The following is an 18869-nucleotide window of genomic DNA, read 5'->3' as shown; positions in this document are numbered from 1 at the left end:
ATTTAGTGAAAACAATCCTATTAATGAAAAAAGGCTCCTATTTTTAGGTCAAATTATAGAGAACAGATTTAAGGTACTCTCTCGAACAAGTGGATGCTGGGTAACTCACCCTTCTCACAAAGGAGTGGATGTGTGGCATTTAGTGATTTGGTGGAGTACCCAACAAGGTATCCTCTCTGTTGAATGCGATGGTTTGATGGTTAAGTTGGACCTCTTATAATTGGAGGGAGGATCATGTGCAACGTGATTGCACGCTTTTAGAATGCTGCCACACGGTCAACATCTGGTCACCCATTGTATCTCCGGAATACACCCTGTCAGCTGTGGGACCTACAACAGATGGTGGGTAATTCAGGTGCACCTTATTTCAATTTTGAATCTCATGTGAGTCATCTTCCCTTTGAGAATGGAAACTTCATCTTTACGAGGTCGGAAGCAGATCAGGTCATGCTGAATATGAGCGTTTTTTCTCATGCTGACATTGTGGCCATCCGATTTGCATTTTAAAAAGCTCAAAAGTCAACAAAACCACGTGGCATTCATCCAAAATGCAAACAGACGGCCACGATGTCGGCATGAGCAAAAACTCTCATGTTCAGCATGACCTGATCTGCTTCCCTTATACACACATATATATAAGACTTGTACTTCACAAGATACTATTTTCTAAATTATTACCAAGTTCATGAACTTAAATGTTTCCACCACATTTCATGAACTTGGTCACCTTCCTTGTAGTTACAAACAATAGAAATCCATCTGGTCATGCATTCCTCTCTTGTAGCCTCACAGGGAAACCACCCATCATCTTCGATGTAATGTTCGCATCATAAACTGGTTCGAAGCCCGACATCGGTACCACCTTGAACCGTCGCAACACACCAGCAGCAATGCTCTTCATCTGAACAAATGCCATCTCCTTCCCCAAGCACACCCTCGGCCCCGCTTGGAAAACTGGATACTTATACGGATCCTCTGCCACAAACCTCCGCCTCCCATCTGCACCATCCTTCTGCAGCCACCTCTCTGGCCGGAACTCCTCCCGATCCTTTCCCCATAAGGATTCCATCCTTCCCATGGCGTAGGAATGGTAGCCAACGGTTGTTCCTTTCGGCACCACAGTCCCGTCTGGCCAAATATCATCCTGTGTCCCGTACTTGGAATCGTACGGTACCGGCGGATAGAGTCTCATGCTCTCGCAGATGGCTGCATGCAGATAGTTCATCTCTTTCACCTCCTCGAAACCAACCACTTCTCCTCCAAAGCTGGAGATCTCCTTTAGGATCTCACATTCCACGCGTTGGTCGCAGGAAAGTAGCCAGAAGAACCAAGTTAATGCAGCCGAAGTCGAGTCTCTGCCTGTAAGTATGAAGCTGACCACCATGTCCCTTATGAAGCCCTCATCGGCTCCGGCGACATCTATAAATCTCATAAGGAGATCAGAATTCTCTATCAAGACATCTTGTTGTTGTTGTTGTTGTTGCTTTCTTTCACGAATGAGACTTCTGGTGAAGTCATCAATGACTCGAAGAGCATCACTGAGTCGCTTCTCAGACCCAATTCTGAGTGCACGTTTTAGCTTCCATACAACCGGAGAGCCAGTCACAAACCGTTCACTGAGCAGCCGGACAGCATCATCGAAGGCAGTAACGAAGTCGGACTGCGGAAGGGCAGGGTTGAGGCAGCCAGGGTCCCAACCGAACGCGATCCTGCATATGTTATCGAACCCGAACCGCTGAAGCACGTCCTGCAGATCCATGACGGTTTTTCCGGCAGCTGCGGAAGCAAAGAGCGGGAGGAGGCGGCCAGAGATCTCCGACTTCACTGCGGTGTCAACGAATTTGCGGAGGGACCGTGTGTTGAACTCGTGGCTCGCCATCTTCCGTTGGATCTTCCATGATTCTCCGTCGGTGTTGAAGATGCCGTCGCCAAGGAGGTCGTAGAGAGTGGAGTAGAAGACAGGGCCTTTAGGGTAGGCATGGAAGCGGGTCCTGAGGATGTGCTCGACATTGGAGGGGTTGCCGGTGACAATGTAATCAGAGCCAAATGGAACGCGGATTAGGATAGTGTGGGTAGGAGAAGAGAGGATGAGGTCCGACATGTACTGGGTGATACGGTGGGAGTTAGCAGCAATGGAGAGGAAAGAACCGATTATGGGGTATGATTTAGGTCCATGTATGTGTGGTGATGAAGGCTTGGATGGTGGTGTGCCCGTGATGAATTTCCTGATGAGAATAATGAGTAAGAGAATGGCAACTATAGCATGCAGGAAGAATAAGAGTGCTCCTTCCATTGTTCTTGGACTTCAACTAAACTGGCATCTTATTTCCTGTGACCATTTATAGTTGATTTCATGTGTGTCCCCGCGCCTGTGAGAGAGAGAGAGAGGAATTTGGATTAACTCATGCCTTTGTCAACCCTGTCGCTGCTTGCTTTTTGTGCTTATGCATGAGCTAAGTTAACTCATCCCGTATGCCATCCCTGTCGTCATATCCAATCTTGGATTCTTATTTATTGGCCGCTTGCTTTTTGTGATTATGCTTGAGCCACGTTTTGCCCTTGGATAGGACCTGGATCCTGCCCTTATCTGAATCTAAATTTTGTGAGACATGGTTTGGTAACCACACAAAACACAGAAAATATCTTTCGCGTGCAGATATTTTGCCTGTGTAAACACAAACACAGAAAATCCTTGCATCCGATGGATAAGATCGCTACAGGGGCAATGAAGATCAGGTGACCTAAGGTTGAATACGAATCCATATATATGAGATAGTGGATCTAATTAAAGAAGACCCAAATCAAGTTTTTTAATGTAAAATGTGCAAACGCGTCGAATTAAATAAACTGAACATAGATTCAATATAAAATACTGATTTCAATCCAAGTCAAATATGCAAATATAATTTTAGATCATGCTTCAATGGTCCATGTCCAAATTAAAATGAAGTGTCAGATTCAGATTAGAGTTCTAACCAAACCTGATTAGATCTATTCGACATTTAGAGATTATATATATATATATATACATATTAGGCCTCATTTCTGGTTCTGCCTCATAGTTTTTAAGTATTTTATGACAGATCTGAAGATATCAGATGCGTTTAACATGCTGAATTTAGGCCGGCAGGTTATATGTTCTCCCCAGGAACATGCACTGTAGCTACAGTGTGTGTTCTTGGGTCTCCACTGAGCACCACGTGGCACTCAGTGGGGTGTACGGGGGAGCCGTACACCGTCGTACATCCTGCAGGTTGATGTGTGGCAGTGTACGGCTCCCCCGTACACCCCACTGAGCGCCACGCGGTGCTCAGGGAACACGCACTGTAGCTACAATGCATGTTCGGGGGTGCACACGCAACACCCTCTCTGAATTTAGTGAGAATCGACTCTTGGATCATGTTTTTTTTATTGAAAAACATGTTTTTATGAGCTGAAAAAAATTGATACCTTCATTGCCATTGATTTTGGATAACTGGAAAAACCTGTATAAAGGTCAGATTCTGGTGATCGGAAAGCCCTTTTCGGTTCTCACTAAACAAAACATATAGATCACATCTATGGTGTTAGATGTGGAAAAAAAAATACTATAAAAATGTGATTTTGAGGGATCAGAATAGGGCAGAAGGAAGTGGGCAGAACCAGCGCATTACTATATATATATATATATATATAGCACCTAATCTTTAGCATCAACCTTGTCTCTTCTTAGTGGTTTGTTGCGTTTTCAAGTCCCCTTCTTGTTGCATTACCAGCATCTTCATCCATGTATGTTGCTAAAAATGTTGCTGCAGCACATTAGACTCCATGGTTTCTTTAGTTTCAGGTCTTCCATGAGATAACTGTATATTACACAGACAATTAGCTTTTTTTTGCGTTTTCTCTTTCTTAATTATTTCCTGCCTTAATTTGAAAAACAAATACTAAGACAATAAAATTGACTGTTTTCTTTCAAAAAAAAATTTGAAAACGATACTTTTGTTCAGTTCTATGGCTGAACATACTGATAATGATTTTGAATCATGTAAAAGATGGTGCTTCCCTTGGTCTTCTGCTATAGAGCGACTCCTTGCCACCCTCTTTCATATCTGTAGTGATTCTTCCAACATTTGACAAGGTCCTTTAGCTATAAGGGCAAAATATTGCTTCTATGCATGCATGTGGAAGAATCCCAAAAGCATTTTTTACAAGGGTAAAGTAGTACTTATAAGACAATAGCTGGTTCATCTAATATTGAACTATGAATAGCAGCTGTGATTGGACTCCTATAGTAAAGATAAATAAGTAATTTTAATCAATCATGGAAATTTTTCTGTTTAGAGTTCAATTGCTACAAGGGTGAATTAGTAAATTGAAAACGTGAGTAAGTGCTGACCTAAGGATAAAGTAACGGCAGTTCATGAATGGGGGCGTTTGAGTAATAGTGATAAACTTTTGGTGGTAAATAGAAAAGCCCGAAAAGTTTGCTGTGCACATGACTTAGACCCAAAATTTTGGTGGGTATTTGAAAATTTTCCTTTTTTAAATACAGACTAGAGGGTGGGTCTCCTTTTGGAAATTTCCCTTTAGTCTTTTAATTAGACGTGAACCCACAACCATGTGACAAATGAACCAACCATCGTTACTAATCTTTTCTTCAAATAATGTCACTTTTTGTAACTGTAGTACAATTAAGGCCAAATAAGCAACTTTAACTAGAAAAAGTGGCATAGGCAGTCAATTGAGTATTGTAAATATCAGCACCCATCTTAAAGTATTTAAACAAGGGTGATTAAACATAATTTTGTCATAGGTTAAGCATCTATATGTAAATTCCCCTATTTATTTTTAGAGAGATGAGCAGTAGGGCTGGTAAACTAACCAAGCAGCTCATGGTTCGGCTCATCACAAATTTGTTCGTGATCGGTTCATAAAGCTGGTGAGTTGAGCCATGAGCAGCTCGTTTAGCTTAAATGAGTTGAACCTGAACACAGGGTGTTCGGCTTAGCTTGGCTTGGGAGAGTGTGTGTGTGTATATATATATTCCATGTACAAATAACATAGAAAGTATTTACCTGAGCCAGCTCATGTTTGGCTTTTCTCATTCAGGAACAAGCTAAGCTCGAGCTTGGCTTGGCTAATCACGAACACGAGGTGAGCCACAAGCTCAATCCACTAGTAAACGAGCTGAGCCCGAACATGGAATGTTTTGCTCATTAACCAGGCCTAGTGGGCGCAGGTGTTGCATGCTTCTTTTGGCGACTTTCTGTTTCCCTTAATTGGGGCTGGCAAACAAGTTGGAGAGTCAAGCCAAGTTCAAGCTCATAATGAGCCTAAATTAAATGAGCCAAGTTTGAGTTGACTTGTTTACAAAAAAAAAAACTTTTTAGAGCTGGAAGAAATAACATTTCAAAAAAATGCATTGTTTTAGAGCTTAAAGTAATAAGAATTTACAATTAAACCTACTTTTTGCAAACAAAATAGTTTTTTTTCTTAAGAAAATTTCATTAATCACTAAAGCAGTAACATTGGCATACCAAACGATGTGGTATCAGTTGCACTACAAGAAAAATGTGGATTAGCGATGGACGCTATCCGTCGCTAATCCATTGCAAATCTATTGCTAATACATTTAGCGATGGATTGTGTCAGTCGCAATTTCCTGGTCGCTGAATAGCGATAGAACTGATATGTCACTGATTCCGTCGCTAATTTGCGATGGATTAGCGATGGACATGATCTGTCACGAGTCTGTCGCTAAATAAGCATAGATTTGGTTTTGCGACAGATACATATTTGTCGCTAATCTGTCGACAGATTAGCGATGGATTACATTTCATCGCAAAACCAAATAGTAGTGACGGATAATATACGTCGCTAATCCGTCACAAAATTTAAAAAAAAAATAAAAAACAAAATTGTTTGAAATATAAATATCGAGAAAAAATTTCTCGTTATATAATTTATATAAGCTGTGTATAAAAGACAAAGTATACATAAAAAATACATATACAAAGTATTAGTATTGATAAACAAAATTTAATGAAAGCTGATTTATCATGAGAAATAACTACTGCATCTATATCATAAATAAAATAAGATGAAGAGTTTGTTTACCAAAACATTTGCTAACACCAGTTGCTTTATCAACAAAGACTTTAGCACTCAATACTTGACCAAAAGACTGGAAAGCATTTGCAAGATCCTGATCACCAAATTCTTGAGGAATCTGATAAATAAAAAGATTTGCTCTAGAAGGACCTATTTCACAGGAGGTATTTGTATACATCCAGTTAATACCGAAACAATCATTAAGTATACCTTAAAATTGAAACAAATACAATACCTTAGTTCATAGTTATTTCACTGACCTTCAAAATTGTTGAAGAAACCAAACCACAGAGCAAGTCCTAAAATGCATCCATATAATTAAAAAAGAATTGATGATAGTATTGCAGGTAGATGTCTGGCCATACCTTTACACGCTTTTGATCCAAATCTTCTGTGCCACAAACAGGGAAGACACCCAAAACAAAGCAACTTAAAAAGAAATGGTAGACCTGGTGCACATAAAAAGCAGAATTACTGACAACTGAGGAAAACGGATACCACAATAATCTGCAATAAGATCTATATGGAAACATATCAACTCTAGAGCAATAAGTAATATATCAGACATTAAATGCAACAGTAAGAGAGTTTTTAACAGATACTCTGATCTACTCCAGCTTTACAATGGCATATTGCCATGATGCAATTGCTACAAGCAGCAAGACACCACTTTTCCACATTGAGCACTAGATCAATCCCAAGCGAAAGAACAATTAAAAAGAATAAAAGAAGGAAGAAAGAAACAATTTCTTCCCCAAGCAAAGGAACACTTTTCCACATTGAGCACTGGATCAATCCTAAGTGAAGGAACAATTTCTACAAGCAGCAAGACACCACTTTTCCACAATAAGCACTGAAACTCTGCGAGCTGCTCCTTCCCCATGCAGAGCATCCCCTGCCCGTCGACATCAGTGAGAACCAGGCTATCGAGCGTCAAATGATCTGCCACGATCTGCTAGAGGAGGTAATGCTGGGTGGAGGCGGCGATCAGCGAGGTGATCATCCAAACGACGTGCAGCTTCAGCCCACCATTCGTGTAAAATGACTCCAGGATGCCTCCCTGGTCCTCGGGGCCGCAATTGGGGTCCCTCTCAACTTTAATGGTAGGATCAATGGAAAGTTCGTCGCCAGAAGCGGGCCACCTGCAGAAGGAGGTGGCACCGAGGATGGCGCAACTCTCGAGTGAGCTCCTGAACTTGGCCTTCGACTTGAGGAGGGAGCCGCCATCGACGCCGAGCCCACCGCCATCGTCGTCGAGCCCACCGTCATCGTCGTCGAGCTCACCATCGGGGAGCTTGATGCAGAGCCAGCGAAGCTCCTTGAAGGAGCAAAGGACCTCACAGGAGGAGTGGTGGGAAACCTCCACGAGGATGACGCGCTTGGGGCTGATCATCTGTTGGATGGCCTGGATCGGCCGGAAGATGCTACCGAGGAGTAGCTTGGCGAGGACGTTGCTCGGCTTGGTGCCACCATCGGCAGAGGGGTCGTCGATGTCATCGCTGTCACTGGAGATGATGCAGACGACGACGGAGTCGACCTAAAGGAGGAGGGAGGCGAAGCGCCCAGAGACGGCAGAGCAATGGCCGAGGGCCTTGACGTCACCTAGCTTGTTCAAGATAAGGAGCAACACGAAGTCAGGAAGCTGATCAAAGTGGTCCACCACCACCATCGACATCCCAAGCCACTCGATAACGAGAGAGAGAGAGAGGGAGGGAGGGAGAATTTTATGCCCTAGATTGGCCAGTTTAAATAAAAAATTAGCGACAGGAATATTCCATCGTAAAATCCATCACAAATTACCGACAAAATTATTTTGTCACTCATTCATCATGAAGTTGCGATGGAGTTTGAGATGGAATGTTTCTGTCACTAATCTTTCACTAATTAGCAATGGATTTTGAGATGGCGCAATTCTGTCGTTAATTCTAATTTTAGAGACGACTAGTTTTCTCTATCTAATCTGTCGCAAATTTATGATGAATTATTTTCATCACAAATTTCTGTCGCTAATCCGTATTTTTCTTGTAGTGTTGGAAGCAGAAAACAGAGTAACAGTAAACAATTTTGCAATTGGCATGTTAAGGTTGAGGCTTTGATGTTGAGATGCCTCCGATCCAACTCAAGTCCTTAGAAGGCCACTTCAACACAAATGTTCATAAAGGATATGTTTTGTTTGCAAGAACAAGGACTGAATCACTGACGAATATGTTCCAACCATAAAACTCTCCATGCACGCAATAACCAACACCTCTAAACTAAACGAATTTCCATTTTGGCTGAAGGTTGCTAATAGCCTTGGCGATGAGAAGGTCTCTAAGTGGTGTATTGAGGTCAAGCACTGGGTTCTTATCAACCCAAGCAAGCTAAAATAGAAGTTGGGTGTAGAGGCAACTCTTGAAAAGTTGGTTTGTCGTCTCCATCGCCGCCAAGCAAAAAGGGCATTGGCTTGCTAAATGAGAGCCCCACTTTTTCAAGTTTTTATTGGTTAAAATTTTATCCAAGATGATCAACCAACTTGTAAATGAAGGTCTGGTAGGAAACCCCTTTCCCCATAGAGCTTTATGTGGCAGCCAATTCACCGAAGATAGTGACACATATCTATAGCAATCAACAGTACGAGGGATGTTCTTTGTCACTGACTTCCACTAAATCTGATGAGCCTATCTGAGAGACAAAGAATGGATAGCTTCTCTATTAATAGCAATCATTCGTATTGTCATGGGCTAAATTCCAAGGCTAAATTTTTTGCCTTTCAAGCCAAGGAACGCATGTGCTCCACTAGGCCTTGTGGCCTAGTCAGCCCACTTTGTCACGGGCATATAATTTTTTGCAAACCCGCGATGCACCAAATTGCTCAGCCTAACGACCAAAGGTCGCGCACAAACACTTTTCTATGTGTTGAATTATTTCATTGGCCCTGTGCACCACCTCGTGTGTAGCTGCCTAGCGAAAACTGATCAAGCGCATCATCAAATGCATATTCTATCTAGTCCATGCCACTTAATGCATAGTTGTCCCATACCCACTATCACTTCTGAAAAGGGTATAAACTTGCCTTAGCCTTGCATGCCATGGAGTGTATTGTGACTCCATGCACACACTCCAGCCAAAGCTCGTCACTGAAGGAACAAGACCTTGTGGCCCTCAGTTCGAAGACCAGTTGATGATTGAACACTGTAGGGAAGAGCACCACCCAGACTCATTTGTCGACGCCTAGGCATTCACTCGCCTAGTCCCGAGTCACCATACTCGATTGGAATCATCTAAGGTGATTCTTGAGGGAATTACCCTTAACCCACACGTACCTCTATGCATCTAAATGCTACGTGTGGGAAACGCTTGCAAACCGAGAGGTCCTTAACCAAATCTACAAAGGCAATATCCTCTGATCTGCTGGCACTGCTTAACCAACCAATGCTCAACGTCTGTGCTGCCATACAACGATGCACTAACGATGATATCATTACCTATCATGTGTCATGCTACCACTGCACATCATCGATCAAGCCAACACATACCATGCATTTCTACACATTGTATTTTCCACTTAGTAGAAATTCGTACTTTACCTGCCCCATTTTAAAGGCTCGGTCTAGGACATTCTATCCCACCCAAACCATTATCATCCTCAACAATGTCGGTGCGAGTAAGAACGCAGTTTTAACTGATATGTCAGTTTTCCTTTGTACTTATCTTTGGTCTACTTCTTTTCTTCACCCTACTCAACTTGTTCAGATTTTCATCCACCATCACCATAACTTTTAACATGCTAAGTCTTATTCCTTAACGTGCCTCCAATCACTTAGACAGTGGTCTTCCGCTCCATTAACATTGAGCATTCTTTGCTCATGGCACCCCAGTATAGTCCCATACACAAGCGAGTCATCCTCTTTGACACAACAAACTTGTCATCTTCATGCTCATGCTAGGGTGCCTTCCGACCCCAGCAAGGAAAATTCTAAGCCCATCATGGTCTTTGCAGAAAAGAATGACAACAAACGCATGCTGCAGGGATATCAACTCCCTTAAGGCACCAACTTGCAATTTTTTAATGGTCCAAACTATTCTTCAAGTGGAGAATGCCTACATGCGTATCACTCTAAAGCGGTCTTTCAAAGCATCTTCCTTGGCTCTCGTCCAGTCAAGGGGCAACACGACTCAACATTGCAACTCTCATCCAAAGTCAGTATGTTGTAACTCTCATTCAGAGCCAACAAAATATTTCTGCAGGAACCAAACCGACGAGCCACGAATAACTTTTTCTGCATGCACAATTCATAGAAGAACTCTCAACTCAAGGGACCAAAACAATGAGTATTCTACTCAAGATGGGCACTCCGCTAACCCACAACCTTGGAAGAGAATATAGAAGTTTAGTTGTGTCTCTTATACCCAAAGGTGCAAATCCATTCAGCCAAAATTCAATGTGCATTCTCTACATGCACAAGGCAAACGTCATGCTCCACCTGCGAGCCTAATACACAACTGTTATGAATCTTTGCCTTATCCATATTTCATTAGCCAACTGAGCAACAACCTTACACTTCTGTTTACCATCGACATGATGACCCATACCACCCTGCCAACATCTTGCTTCTATGCTCGATTAATAACACTTCATTTGCACAAATTTACATAACCAGGATAAACCATCAGTGTCCCTTTCAGTGTCGCACTCAATGAACAACAAGGTCTCTGTGAATCTTTCTGCTATAATGTCAATCTCAAATAAACTGATAGGCAAGGGATAGCCTTCCCTTCACATACAGCTGCTTGCATAGCTCCTTCAATTCAGTCGGCCCCATGAGATAATTGACCATGGCAAGGGGCTTTGCTCTAGGGGTCAACTCTAAATTGTGATCAACCTCGCGTCTTGGTGGCAGATGCTTCAGAAGTTTTGGGGGCATCACTCCCCAAAACTCAGCCAATAGTAGGGCAAGGGTCAGTGACACTGTTGTTTCCACCTTCGATTCTTCAGTGCGCACGGTGACTAGGGATGTCTGATCTCTCCCCTTGACACCCTTCTTGAATTATATAGCAGATAACATTGAAGACTTACTTCCAAGAGTAAGGCACTACACTGTGTGAAAAGTTTGGTCCTATGATTGTCAATGAATTGAACTTCACCAGCAGCATCATATTTTGGCTGCGAAGAAACTTTATGCCCAAAATCATTCTAAAGCCGTTTAGGGACACCACTGAGAAGTTGGCTTTGTCGACCCAACTCCCAATTTGGATAGCCGCACCCCTTGCTTCACCAAGGATTGGTTTGGTCTCTGAATTTACCGTCTTGATGGTCCTCTGCTTTGGCATAGACTTCAAGCCCGACCACTCAGTCTCTTCTCGTGAGATGAAGTTATGCATAACCTCGAAGTCTACCATTGTCATAGTAGAGTTCTCATTCGCAATGACTTTCAGATACATGAGTTTTTTACTAATTGGCATGCTCTCGGCTACGTAGCCTCTAACTGTGTTTATCGTCTATATGGCTCTCATCCTTGGTTGCACGATCTCGGCATCACTACTCTCCGCCTGTGTTGCATTGGCATGCCTGTCATCCCTCACGAGACGCTTTGGACATTGCCTAGCGATATGTCTATCACCACAAAACTAACAAGTCACAACCAGCCCTTTGTTATCGTTATTGTTGTGCTTTCTATAATTTTGTCCCTTATCATAATGGTGTTGGGTTGACGCCTCACTTGTATTGTCACACCAATCCGCCTTCTTGCCTTCGTAATCTGGCTTCTTCCTAGCCTTAATTGATGGAATAAAAGACTTCTGTTGTGTATCCACTAGTCGCTCAGTTGTCACATATGCATCTTCCAAAACCTCTGGATTGCTTATTTTTACTTTAGACTGTGACCAAGACTGTAATCTCATAATAAACCAGTTGAGTTTGTCTTCATCTGACACATTGGATACATCTAGCATAAGCTTATGGAACATTCTCATATAGTCTATCAAGGCTCTAGTGTGCTTGAGTTATGTCACCATCTGATAAGCTTGGCGTTGTACATTCATTGGCATAAAACAGTCTTGTAGCTCAATTTTGAAGGCTTCAAAGGTATCAATTACGCAATGACCCCTTTCCATGTTCCTACTCTTCCATCTCCACCAGGCTATAGCATATCTATCGAGTAGAGTTGTTGTTGCCTTCACCCTAAGGTCTTTGACCGATACATTTTGAATGTTCAAGTAGTCTTTCACCTAGAACAGAAAGTTTTATATGGCCTTACTATCCTTAAAATCATTGAATTTAGTTGGCCTTGATACATCTATCTTTGATGGCCTATCATCACTTTCACCATTGAGGATAACTGTCCACTATAGAGTGTGATTCTTCAACTGAAGCTCCTTTACTCAAGTCTGCAGGGTGGTCACTATCGTAGTCAGCAAAGTAACCCGTCCCATCAATAAGTTTACCTGCTCTCGCAGACTGGTCACCACATCATCCAGTTCTTTAAATGGCTCAATTACGTATGAAATTGCTTTCTTGTGGGAAGTCACTTCAACCATCAATTTATTAACGATCACAGCCATATGCTCATGGCCCCAAGGTAAACCCATCTCCTCAGCTTCGACAACTGTCTTTCCTTTAGTGCTCCGCGAGTTGTATGGCGGTGCCATGATGTTTTGCTCATAAATCACTACTTGTCGATACATCTCTCGATGCTAACTCTTGAATCCCTTCCCTAGCTTGAGAACGGGCTTTGGTACCACTCTGTCATGGGCTAAAGTCCAAGGACAAATTTTTTGCCTTTCAAGTCAAAGAATGCAAGTACGGCACTAGGCCTCGCGGCCTAATCAGCTCACTTTGTCACAAGCATAGAATTTTTCACAAACCCGCGATTCTCCAAACTGCCGAGTCTGGCCATCCTAACGGCCAAAGGTCGCGCACCAACACTTTTTCATGTATTGAATCATTTCATTGGCCCTACACACCACCTCGTGCGCAGTTGCCTAACTGAAGTTGATCAAGTGCATCTTTAAATGTGTATTCTATCTAGTCCATGCCACTTAGTGCATAGTCATCCTATACCAACTATCACTTCTGAAAAGGGTACAAACTTGCCTTAGCCTTGCGTGTCATAGAGTGTATTGTGACTCCATATGCATGCTACAGTCAAACCTTGCCACCGAAGGAACAAAACCTTATTGCCCCCAGTTCGAAGACCAGTTGATGATTGAATACCTTAGCGAAGAGCACCACCCAGACTCATTCATCGGTGCCTAGGCATTTACTCGCCTAGCCTCGAGTCACCATACTCGGTTGGAATCACCTTAGGTGATTCTTGGGGAAATTAGCCTTAACCCACATGCACCCTCATACGTCCAAACGCTATGCATGGGAAACTCTTGTAAGGCGAGAGGTCCTTAACCAAATCTCCAAAGGCAACATCGTTTGATTCGCTTGCACTGCTTAACCAAACAATGCTCCATGTTTGTGCCACCGTACAGTGATGCACTAACGACGATATCATTGCCTATCGCGTGTCGTGCTATCACCGCACATCATCGATCAAGCCAACGCATACCGCACATTCTTACACAATGCATTTTTTACTCATTAGAGCTCCGCACGGCACCTGCCCCATTCTGAAGGCTCAGTCTGAAACATTCTCCCTCACCCAAACTATTATCGTCCTCGACAATGTCGGTGTGGATAACAACACAGTCTTAACTGATATGCTAGTTTTTCTTTGTAATTATCTTTGGTCTACTTTTTTTTTTACCCTCATTGTGATTGTGATTTTTCTCCTTCTTTATTCTCTCGCTCTCTTGCACTCTCAATTATGAAAGCTTTCGCAATGGCAAGCGAGCATTCGGAAGGCTTGCGACAGTAAGAAAGGACTGTCGCGACTGGCCCATTAAAGAATTAGGCTTGTGACACATATTGGATAATGAGGTTATGATTTCATCTAATAATGACGTCCCAACCTCGGAAAGGCAACCAATAGCTAGATACGATGATGCCCTTTCTTGGCAGCTACCATATGGTAGTGCGAAGGCATGTGAGATGGGTAGATTGTCCAGCCATGATTCATACCAAAATCGGGTGTCGACACGGTTGCCGATGTTAATTTTGGTGGTCGCGCTTAGAAGATCTGTCAGTTCGCACCACACTTTCCAGATGCCACAGCCTGAAGTCCACTTGGAGTTGGAAATAATCCAATTGGAAGGCTAGCCATATACGTTATATTTTTGCTTGATGATAATAGCCCAAAGTTTTTCCTCATCTTTAGACAGCAAAAAAAAAAGTCATTTAATGTGATAGGCCTGATCGAGAGGACGAAGCACCAACAGCCCCATCATGCCACCCCGATCAAGAGGCTTGGTCATGACATCCCACGAGACAAGGTAAGGAGTCTTCCCATTATTGCTAATACTTCATATGAATCACTTGATCATCTTTATAAGATGTCCCCCCCCCCCATAGCATGTGAAAATTTTGCATAAGATCCATTGAAATCGCAAATAAAACATGATGATCCAAGATGACACATCCAGCAGCTACCAACCATATATTTTCTTAGTAACCTCATTCTTGACTCTTGACCAGTGAAAGTCTTTCGGTAATCCAATATAAAACGGGAAACCAAGGTAATGGAGAGAGAGCAATCATCGACTACAACAAAAAAATGATAGGGGCAGCTTGCGAGGTGGAATCATCTGTGTTGAGAAGAATTATGTTGCTTTTGTTTTGGTTTATTGTCATATCCGAAACGGTCGAGAAGAGTTGCAAGATGGCCTAGAGAGACCACATATTTTGAAAGGTGGCCTCCCCAAAAATCAAAAGGTCATCAACATATAACAAATGAAAAAAATGAGTGATGGCTAGAACAGATAGCCTTGTGAAAATGCTATTTTGAGATGTTTCCTCGAGCATAGAAGAGAGATCTAAAATTACAATATCGAAAAGCAGGGAAGAGATATGGTCTCCTTGATAAAGGCACAGTTGAGGCTTGAAAAATTCACCTCTCTTTCCATTGACATTGACGGAGGCAGATGAGGAAGATAATAGGCACTCGATCCAAGATAACCACCTTTCACAAAAACCCATTTTCCTAAGACAAGAAAGGATGTAATGCCAACTAACGGAATCAAAGGCCTTCTCTAAGTCTACTTTAAGCACAAAGTTAGCGGACTTGGATTGGTGGATCGAGTGAAGAAGGGCTTCATGGGCCAACAAAGCACATTTGTATATGCTTCGACCCGGTATGAATGCACATTAGACCAGTAAGACCACTTTGTGCACCACACTCTTAAGTCTCTCAGTTAGGGTCTTAAAGACAACCTTATAAACACTATTGGGTAATGAGATCGGTCTTAAATGGCCAATATCATTGACTCTCCCCTTTTTAGTGACGAGAAAAATCAAAGCTTTGCACATATCCATAGGTAACTTGGCATTGTAATAAAAATCTGATAACATTTGTAGAAAATCCTCTTCGCACACATCCCATTCAATAAGGAAGCCATCAAGGTCAAGTGCCTTCCCCAATGAAAGGGCCCCCACCATTGATTTAAGCTCATCCCTTGCAAAAGGTCTTTCAAGCCATGTACAATCCTCGATCCATATGGTCAGTATTATGGACCTTTTGTGCTCTAGGTTTGATCTGCCCCAGTATTGGATCCACTGAATCCAAGATCTGCCCCAGAGGAGCTCCCCGCAGTATTCCACTGTCTTGAAGCTTTCGTATTCTTTTCCTGGCTCTCCTCCTGGCTTGAAAGAATCTCAAAATTATTTTCCCTTCCATTTGCCATCATGGCTCTGAACTTTTGCTTGAGGAATGACTCTTCTATATCTAAACAAAAGCCTTTGAAAGTGGAAGGCACATGTTCATTTCTGTCTCTGCAAGGCCAACTCTTAATGTATAGAAACACTTAAAAATAATGTCTTGTTAACTGATGTCCTTTATGTACCATCCATGCGATGAAATTTAGTGTTTATTCCAGCTCTGAGTAATAAAGGCTTTGAAGTTAGGTTTTTTTACAAGAAAGGTCGCTATGGGAAAATATGGTCGAGTTATATTTGGTAGAGTCTTTGACAAAGACCATGGGTTGTTTAAACTTAACATTTCTTATTTGAGTTAAATTGCATCTACTTCTGCTTATATTGATAATATATTTAATGTGGGTGTAAATGTATGACACCAAAGATTAGGACATATTAGTCTAAATAAAATGAAGAAGCTTATCAAATTAAATTTAATGCCTAATTTTAGAGCAATGTCCTTTTATAGATGTGAATCATGTATTTATGAAAAAATGATAAGAAAATTATTTTTAATTGAAGTAATTAATGCATCTGAATTATTAAAAATTATTTATACAGATATTTGTGGTCCATTTAAGAAACCATTTTTATAGAACAACCTAAAAGCTATATTTTTAAAGGCCAAGAAAATAAAGTGTATAGGTTAAAAAAGTCTTTATATGGGCTCAATCAATCACCACATCAATGGTACTTAAAGTTTCATAAGACAATTACTTCATTAGAATTTATGACAAATAGATTTGACCATTGTGTTTATGTTTAGAAAGGTGGGAGTAAATTCTCAATTCTCTCACTGTATGTGGATGACATTCTTTTGATTGAAAACAACAATGATATGATTGTCAAAACCAAGTCATGATTAAATTTTTAATTTGAGATGAAAGACATGCAAGAAGCATCTTATATTTTTTGAAATTAAAATCACTCAAGATGAAATTTCTAAACTTTTAAGCTTAAGTTAAGAATGATATATTAATTATACACTTAATAAGTTTAGAATGAGTGATTGCAAGCATATTAGAACATATGTGGTAAAAGGTACAAAATTAAGCAAGAATGATTGTCCGAGTGAAGGACAAGAAAGGCTGAATGTATTTTATGTTATGCACGAGACCTGATATCAGCTTTGCTGTCGGTCCCGTGAGTCGATACCAAAGTAAGTCTGGTTGGCCTCACTAGCAAGCAGTAAAGAGAATATTTTGATATTTAAATGGGACTAAGAACTTGCAATTATGTTTTCAAAAAAATACTTTAGAACTGACTGGATATTTTGATCTTAATTTTGCAAGCAACAAAGATGATAGTAAATTCACTTCTGATTTTTTTTTTGAGGAGGTGAAGTTTTTTGGTCTTGCAAGAAATATAGAGCACACTCAAGAAACTGAGTATGTTTCCTGCAATGTTTTGTTACTTTTATCATTTGGATAAGTCACTTCATAAGTGATTTGAAGCAGTAAGATATAACCAACAGGTCAGTACAAATTTACTGTGATAATAAATCAATGATCGCTCTTATGAAGAGTGAAGCACATAACTATAAAAGTAAATACATAATGGTAAGATATCATTATATTCATGAAATGATTGAAAAGATTAAAATTACAATTAGTTACTTACCTACTTTCGATATAATTGTCGATCCCTTAACAAAAGGTATATCAAAAGAATTATTTTCAAAACATATATCTTGTATGGAATTGAAGTATCTTTAAGTAAGACATCCAAATAGATGATTAATAGCAAACTACTTGTTGCTATATTATTGATGTCTGTGTAAAACTCTTATAGTGAAAAGAAAAATCCCAACATCATGACTCAATATGCATGGCTAAGTTAGAGATATTAGATCGAGTTAAGATCTGGATTCAGGTGGCCATGCAAATTTTAAATAGGTCCCACTCTCACCTTATCGCATAGGAGCCGTATCAAATGGAGTTTGTAAATTGCTTGCACACGGAGGTTATCTTGAAGACAGTTTTTCCTTTTATACAGGATAACCGTGAAACATTACTAAGCAACAGCTACTCAGGAGAGGAGGAGATCACAACAAACTCCCCTCTATATAATAAGGCATTAACATCGATAACTCAAATCAACTGAGATACTTATCAACACTAGTAAAATCCCATGAAGCAGGCCGTATACTTAAAATACCTTCTTTGTTCTTTCTCTCTCTCTCTCTCTCTCTCTCTCTCTCTCTCTCTCTCTCTCTCTCTACTCTACACACTTCAGGTAGATCCTATTGATCCACAACAGTGCTGGCTTCCTTCCCTCGTGGCTATTGTAAAATGTGAATCCCATAGTTTGCCTTAAAAAAAGTTCTGTTGCCTGTGAAAGCTTGTTTTTGGAGTCATTCATGCACAAAATAGGATCTCCTCCTTTGACATTGAATGAGTTTCATCCTATGTTGATCTAGCCATCCATCTCAAGTATCTGGACGGCCATGATCGTACACGTAAAGGTGAAAAATGTGAACCAATCCTAACCATTGATTTGACAGCTAAGATTTAATGCAGGATAATGTAGGATGGAGCCCATCCTATATCAAATGATGGGATCCGTAAGACATGCACAAGTAGGATAGACATCAGCTGGCCAAGGCCAGACAGGTCCAAACCAATCCGATCCCGCTCTTATTTGGTTCGAGCTTGGTTCAGGACTTATCAGGCTGGGCTTGGGTCAGGCTCGTTTGAAACCCCAATATTATCGAATCAGGTTAATTATTTGGTGTTTGGGTCCACTTGGCTGTTTAAAAAAAAACTAAAAGCGATGGTTTTCTATTTTCCACGTCATTGTCTTATGTTTAGTATACACTGATCATTCTATTTGCTACATCTTTGATCTATGCATGTTTTTACTTAGAGTTACGGGTATTCGACCCATCGAAGTATCGGATTGGAGTTCGATTTTTTCGGGTCAAGAAAATGAAATCTCAAAGCCGAATATACTTAATTTAAAGTGCTTCTTTTCCTTAAAAAATATATAAAATAATTGGAAC

The 18869-nt window shown here is 41.1% G+C and overlaps 1 pseudogene; it reads right to left on the bottom strand.

Moving 5' to 3' along the window:
* Positions 1–648: 648 nt before the first annotated feature.
* On the bottom strand, positions 649–11472 carry LOC149831551 (uncharacterized; annotated as a pseudogene).
* Positions 11473–18869: the final 7397 nt, after the last annotated feature.

The sequence above is a fragment of the Nuphar pumila genome, chromosome 7 (assembly GCF_984573655.1).
Source record: "Nuphar pumila chromosome 7, dmNupPumi1.hap1.1, whole genome shotgun sequence".
In the NCBI taxonomy this organism is placed as follows: Eukaryota; Viridiplantae; Streptophyta; class Magnoliopsida; order Nymphaeales; family Nymphaeaceae; genus Nuphar; species Nuphar pumila.
Note: the sequence above shows the minus strand (reverse complement) of the source record. Positions and strands in the feature narration are given on the sequence as shown.